Genomic DNA, 7,806 nt, shown 5'->3' with positions numbered 1-7,806 from the left:
TTATAGCCTACACCACGGCGCACATAGTCCTGGTGATGCGCTGGTGATGCGCCGCGCGCCTCCCAAAACGACGACGTTGTTTTGGGTCGTTTTGGAAGGCGTCGTAAGAAGTTGTTGGGATTATGTGTATTTGTTCACACAATTATGTGTATTATGTTAAGAGTTGATGTATATTATGTTAAAAGTTTATGTTTATTATGTATTATGTGTATTATCTTTTAAAAAGAGTATGTATATTTTGTTATATAATTATGTACATTCATGTATACAATTATGTGTATTCTAGTATAACATTATGTACATTTTTGAACAGCGAATTTTTTTTAAAGAAAAAATTACTGCTATTCACTGGAGCGAGAAATTTCAAAAAAAAAAAAAAAAAAATTTAAAACGACATCATTTTGCATCTGGACGCACAGTGCAACGCGCGCCGTGGTGTAGGATATAAATTGCCCGCGGCGAAGCGGGTTGAGACACTGTAAGCTTTGCTGTTGGAGTGGTGGAGTGAACGGAAGACCGATAAGAGTCTCATGTTTTGGATGTCGGTTTATCTGGTATAATTGTAATTTAATGCTATTTGGTGGTCCTTTGCAAAACGTCCATAAATAATTCCATTTTTTTTGGATTGATTTGAAAACGGAAAAAGTATTGGAATAGAGTTCTACTACAGACTCTTAAAATTCTACTCCCTCATTTATACTCTCTGAGGTGGCAAATCAGGATTGTTTATTTTATCATGTGGGTTCACAATGTCTACATCAAGAACATGTGAGAGGGAGTACAAGTTGAGAATTTAAAATGGGAGTACACCAAGTATTTTCCATTGGAATAAGAGTCAAATAGACCATTGAACTACACAGCAAAATGTAATTATGTCACTGAATTAAAAAATATATATAATTGGATCCATGAATCACGTAAAATTGTGCAATTGAACTAAAAGTGACATGTTTACTCGTTAGTTTACTAACGTGGATGTTATCATATTAAAATAATAATTTTTTATTTTATTTTAAATGGATTCACAGTATGTTTCCACGGTGACGGTAATAATGTTACCGGAAATATATTGTAAAGTGACGAATAAGAAAGTGACAATAGTTGTATTGCCTTTTGTCCCAGTATAGAAAGTACAGTGTGTCCCCAGCTCAGCTGAGGGAAGTTCTATTTATGCTAGGTCCTAACGGTAACAACATGAAGAGACATCCTTGGGGAGCTGAGCTAACGGCAAGAATATGAAGAGTCATGAATGAGGCGTTGAGGCTTTAACTCTCTCTCATCAATGGTGGCATCAAAGGTGGCTTCAATGATAATAAATGTGACACCTGTAGGATTCTAACCGTTGGAGTTCTGCCCGTTGGGTTCCCATGTGATGCTGAGTCAGATGCTCATTTGTGATCCGGGTCGGGTGCCAGCCCTATTATCCTGTCACCAGTCCCCCCTACTCCTGAGTCAACGGATGTGTTTGAGTTGACTTGGGAGTAAGGCTGAATCTATCTTGATCCTGTGTAGAATCCTGCTTGATTTAGGATATGTGATTTTATTTGATCCCGTGTATGTGATTTTATATTTTTTTCTTTTTTTTTTAATCACATTTTATTTTATATCTTATGCTAGCCGAGATAGGCTTTGGCCTAGGTTGGCAGAGGTGCGTGCCTCCGGCCGAGGCGTCGCCTCGACCGATCGTGGCTGGGGCAGGCTCCGGCCTTTTTTTTTTTTTTTTTTTTTGGCCGAGACGGACTTCGGCGTTGGCCGAGGCGGGCGCCTCGGCCGAACCGTGGCCGAGGTGTGCGCTTCGGCCAACCTGTGGTTGGGGCGTGCGACTCGTTCCTTTTTTTTTTTTTTTTTTTTTTGGGAAACAACATGGGCGGACCACAAGCACGAGATATTATTCCAAAAGATTTCAGAATGCAAAGCGGGCGGACCACGATTACCAAACACTAGTCCCAAACGACTACTAGAATATTAAGGAAAATACTTAATCAAATGTTCCTTGCTCCATACCCGATCGATTATCTTTACAGATGGTGTGGACTTATGGATCATTTCTGCCAATCTTTTTGCATGCTTTAACGTAACAACTACGGGCTGCTCATTGGTCTCCTCTAACGACCCCTATCCCGATCGGAGTGGGGAACTTCATACACAAGTGTTCCACCGACACTATGGCCTTGAGGTTCTCCAATGCCGGTCTCCCCAATATGATGTTGTGCGCACAAGTGAGTCTTACCACGATGAATTCCAAGTCAAGTTTGCGAATGTTAGGGCTCGTGCCTATCTCCACTGGTAAGACCACTGACCCCTCCGTCTCTACTGAATCACCCGTAAATCCAGAGAGTGGGGTACGTACTTCTTTGAGCTGGTTCCTAAGTATCCCTAACTTGGTGAAGGCATCGTAATACATCACATTGACTGAGTTTCCCGTGTCGACTAAGATGCGGCGGACAATGACATCGTTGACGTCCATCTCAATTACCAGGGCGTCACGATGGGGTAACGGGCCCTCTGGGAGGTCATCATCAGAGAAGGTGATGGCCTCCTGTCTCTGTTTCTTTTCTCTGGGAGGACTCGCCACTTCTTCCACGTATAGCCGTCGGCTCCACTTCTTTCTTTCCGCGGGCGTGTCGCCCCCTGCAGGTCCACCATAGATAAAGTGTATGGTGTGCTTCTTTTGTCGTCTAGGCGCCACCTCGGTTTCTTTCTCGCTATCACTCTGCTCAGATATTTGGTCGTGTTCTCTTTTTTTCAAGGTGGACGGCTCGGTGAAATCCTCATTTCTCCAGACATTTTTTGGTGGATTTTTTAATGGATCGCGCTGCGGCTGCTGCTGCTGCTGCTTGGATCGCTTGACAAAATGCCGAAAGTAGCCCTGCTGGATGAGTTCTTCTATTTGTCTCTTCAAAATGTGACACTCATCTGTATCGTGGCCGGCTTGACTATGAAACCTGCAGTACTTTGTTTGGTCTGCCTTTGGGGAGACCTTCATGCACTCCTCGGGGAATTCTACCATTCCCATCTCCTCAGCTTGCTGTAGAATGACACTGACGGGATGGGTAAGAGGAGTTAGATTACGCAAGGGGACCAGGCGAGGTTGTTCGTGGTCTCGGCCTTTCCCTGCGGTCAGGTGGTTCGAGGGTGGTGCCTGGCTGGGCGGACCCGCTTTCCCAGGCTTCCCACCTTTCCTTCCATCCTCTTTGTCCTTCTTCTTTCTGTCGACGTCCTCTGCTTCGGCATAGCGGCTAGCCGTCCTTATTAGATCTTCGTAAGAGCGGGGGTGGTGGGCGTTCAACTGCTTGTGGAAATACCCTGATCTTAACGCATGGATAAATATCGGGATCGCCGCCTTGGAGTCGAAGTCGTAGACATTATTGACTTCCTTTTTCCATTTTATCAGGAAGTCTTTGAGGCTCTCGCCTCTATCTTGCTTCACTACACAGAGGTGAGAGAAGGGTTTCTTACGCTGTATGCTACCGGAGAAGTATGTCAGGAAGCTCTTGGACAACTCCCCAAAGTTTTGGATCGACCCATCAGGGATGGTGTTGAACCAGTCTTGGGCCGCTCCATCCAGGGTGGACAAGAACGCTCGGCACATGATGGCGTCCCCTGCCCCGATCATTACAATAGCAGCCTTGTACCTCGTCATGTGGACGCGTGGGTCAGTGACCCCCGTGTACTCCTTGATGGCGGGCAACCTAAAGTCCCTCGGCAAAGGTACGTCCATGATGCTTGGGGAGAATGGTGCTGCCATCCGTACCTCGGGTTCCGGCGACTGCTCCCGTGCCTCCACCCTTCTTGCTAACTCCTCGATTCTTCTCTGCAGCCTCTCGACCAGGGCCAACTCATCAGGGTGCCGGCGCGGGGCCGGCTGCCGCTCCTCCAAGTGTCGCTGTGGAGCCCGCTCATCAACGCGTCGCTTCCCCGCCGAGTGCCGTCGCGGAGCCGGCTCTTCGACGCGTCGCTCCTCCAAGTATCGACGTAAGGCCGACTCATCAACGTGTTGGCGTGGGGTCGGCTCCCGAGACTCGCCCACCTCCTCTGTGGGTGATCTCTCGGCTTCTCTGTTTTCGTGTTGGCGAGGACCTCTGGTAGAGGATCCCTCGGCCCGTGGTCCTAATCTTTGCCGCACGGGCGCCCTTTGTCCCAATCGTTCTGGTGCAGATTGGGAAGGGCCTGGTTGTCGTCTGGCCGGTCCACTTCTTTGGGTCTCCACCCTTATTTCCTGGGGCCGCGGCGGGGGCACTTGGCCTTGCAGTCCCACCGCCACCTGATTTTGCGCCACCGTCACTGCTTGCTGAATGACATCGGCAGTTGCCTGGAGGTTCACGGCTTGGTTCACCCCTCCATTGTTGAGTTGGTCTCGAAGGTCCCCTCCGTGATTGTTGGTGAGTTGGTCCCGGAGGTCACCTGAGGCATTGCCATTGTTCACGTTGCGGGAACCATGGGAGCTGCGGGACACCATTCTTTCAAGCTTGCTGTTGAAAGAGGAATGAGTTGTGTGTGTCGTAGCCTGCTTGAGTATTGGACTCAGGCTCTCAATGAAAGCACCAATGACGGTAATAATGTTACCGGAAATATATTGTAAAGTGACGAATAAGAAAGTGACAATAGTTGTATTGCCTTTTGTCCCAGTATAGAAAGTACAGTGTGTCCCCAGCTCAGCTGAGGGAAGTTCTATTTATGCTAGGTCCTAACGGTAACAACATGAAGAGACATCCTTGGGGAGCTGAGCTAACGGCAAGAATATGAAGAGTCATGAATGAGGCGTTGAGGCTTTAACTCTCTCTCATCAATGGTGGCATCAAAGGTGGCTTCAATGATAATAAATGTGACACCTGTAGGATTCTAACCGTTGGAGTTCTGCCCGTTGGGTTCCCATGTGATGCTGAGTCAGATGCTCATTTGTGATCCGGGTCGGGTGCCAGCCCTATTATCCTGTCACACGGCAATAATATATATATATATATATATATATATATATATATATATATATATATACTAGCATGATACATGTGCGATGCACGGTCAATAAATTATATTTTAATTTTACATTTTGCTATTATTTAAAACTAAATGATTGTGCACGATTTTATGACGTAAAATACACATATTACATGTTAAACATTTTATTTCAGTCTATTGCAATTGACACATAATAAATGATTAAATTCTGATCGGTAATTTATTTACAAATTATTAAAAACTTCATGGTAGACCACATTAGCTGTTGAAGTACAACTCTTACTATTGTAGACAATGTTTAAAAAAGTTAAAAAAACAAAATTAACATCATACACTTACTATTGTAGACAATGTTTATAGGTGTAGACATTTTATTATTTTTTTTTAAAAACATCATAAAAACAATTTTTAGTTGTAGCAAATTGGACAGCAATGGTCTCTTCCAATATATTTTCTTTGTCGTCTGCAAAAAAGAATTGTTTACAATAGAAAACAATTTAATGACCGTATTGAACATTGAATATAAATAACTATTTATGGGAAAACGACATCCAAATAATTGTATTGTAATCATTACTCTCAATTTCCACATAATTTGCATATAGTATAACATAAATATATTATACCATTATATTATTATTACAACTAGTATTTGTCCCGTGCGATGCACGGAAAATATGTTATAAAAATATACCTTATATGAGGTTTATTCATATATAAAATTTTTGTTATTTAATAATTATTATGTGTAAATTTCTATGATAAAATTATGAACATAAATATATTTACAATTAAAATAATATTTAAGGTGGTGATTACTACAAATCTTAAATATATTAAAAATTTAGTACATAGTATTTAATATTACAAATTTTTAAGAACTTAGTAAACTACAATAGTAATTGAATTACAATTTTAGATTCACAACGGATCAAAATTTTTAGATCTTTGAGATTTCTAACTCTAGATGTAGCAACATACAATTGACTTTTAAAGACCAAATAATTATTTATAAGAGAAAATATTTGATGCACCGGCATTGTATAAGTGCTATACAACGGCGTTGAACTAGAATGCGCCACCTTATTAAATTGTAAACTCAACTTTGATTGGACTCTTTAATTTTATGCAAATTATAATAATCTTAATATAGTATAATTATAATTATTTTATTTTATTAAAAATAACTATTATAATCATTTAAAACTAAATAATATTATTCAGAGAATGTTCAATATTATTTTCCGGCGGCGGTTTATTTTCCTCGGCCTTCATAGAAAGTTCAATACATTCTGGACGCCCTTGGAGACCATGTTCATCCCCATTGCATCTTCGGTGGTACGTGAATCTCATGTACCGATTCTTGCCGGCAATGACGCATTTGTTAAAAGCATCAGATAGAGTTTCATAATTTTTTGAATCCGGGAAGTAAAGCATGAGTTCCACCGCCCTTTTTGCGGTGCCAAATCTAGCAACGGGAATTCTAGTCAAGATGTCTTTGAAAACCACGCTAGTGGCTCCGCCGGAGTCGTGGATGACTTTGCAGCCCCTACTGGTGTTGGGCGACCAAGCAACCCTCGATGGTGGCCATATATAGATACAAAGTATTCTTTCCTTGTCAAACAAAGTAAGAGAGGACATTGAAAAGCCAAGGGAATTTGAACCACCGGTATCGCGCAACCTTGAAAAGCCACGCTGCTGTAGATGATGATGCTGTTGAGCTCCAAACCTAGCAACTAGAAAACCTCAAACGACACGCATAATGGCACCGTTTGGTCAGCTAGTCAAAGCTTATTATTTTTCCAATTTTACCTTCAGGATCGTGACTACAACGCAATTAATAGATTTACAAATGAAATTCGTGGCTTTAGAGTTTAGAGGAAGAAGACGGAAAGAAAAATCCAATGCGAAGAACACAGAAAGAAGACAACGTGGGTTTTGAGAGAATACAGACTTACAGTTCAAGAATTTAGGGATATGATTATTTGAAAAATCTGATTAGTATTATTTAACTGTAATTGATTATAATAATTATTTTTAATAAAAGAAAATGATTACAATTATACGATATTAAGATTATTATAATTTTCATAAAAGAGTTTAGGCAAAGTTGAATTTACAATTTAACGAGGTGGCGTATTTTAGTTCATCGCCGTTGTATAGCACCTATACAACGCCGGTGCATCAAATATTTTCTCTATTTATAAATACATAGGCCATCTTTGGACATGCACTACATATTAACAAAACAAGAATCATAATCTCCTAAATTGTCATTAATCACATGTCTGATCTACCTTTGGGCAACCGCTAGAACCATGTGTTATTGATCACAAATGTTTATCAATCCTTTAGTGTCATTCAACGATGCAAAATACTTGTGTACAATAAACATTTGTAAACATAAATAATTATTTAGCTATTTCCTTGAGTGGGCCACTTTGGTGACTAACGCACTCGCCTTATGCTAATAATTTATTTATGTGAATAAACCTTAATTTATGTTGTAACATAAACATAAATGATTATTTAGCTATTACCATAAGTGGGCCGCTTTGGCGGCTAAGACACTCGCCTTATGCTAATAACTCATTTATGTAAGTAAACCAATTGTTATACCATACACCACGTTGCACGTAGAACTATGCGCCTATCTGCGAAACGGTGTCGTTTTGAATTTAATCCGTTAGTGACATTTGACGGGACGGTATACCATACACCACGTTACACGTAGGACTATGCACCTATCTGCGAAACGGTGTCGTTTTGAATTTAATCCGTTAGTGACATTTGACGGGACGGAGAGGCGTCCATCCAATCGCCTTTTTTTTTTAAAAAAATAATAAA

The sequence above is a fragment of the Ipomoea nil genome, unplaced genomic scaffold, assembly GCF_001879475.1.
Source record: "Ipomoea nil cultivar Tokyo-kokei standard unplaced genomic scaffold, Asagao_1.1 scaffold1407, whole genome shotgun sequence".
In the NCBI taxonomy this organism is placed as follows: Eukaryota; Viridiplantae; Streptophyta; class Magnoliopsida; order Solanales; family Convolvulaceae; genus Ipomoea; species Ipomoea nil.
This window is presented reverse-complemented; position numbering follows the sequence as displayed.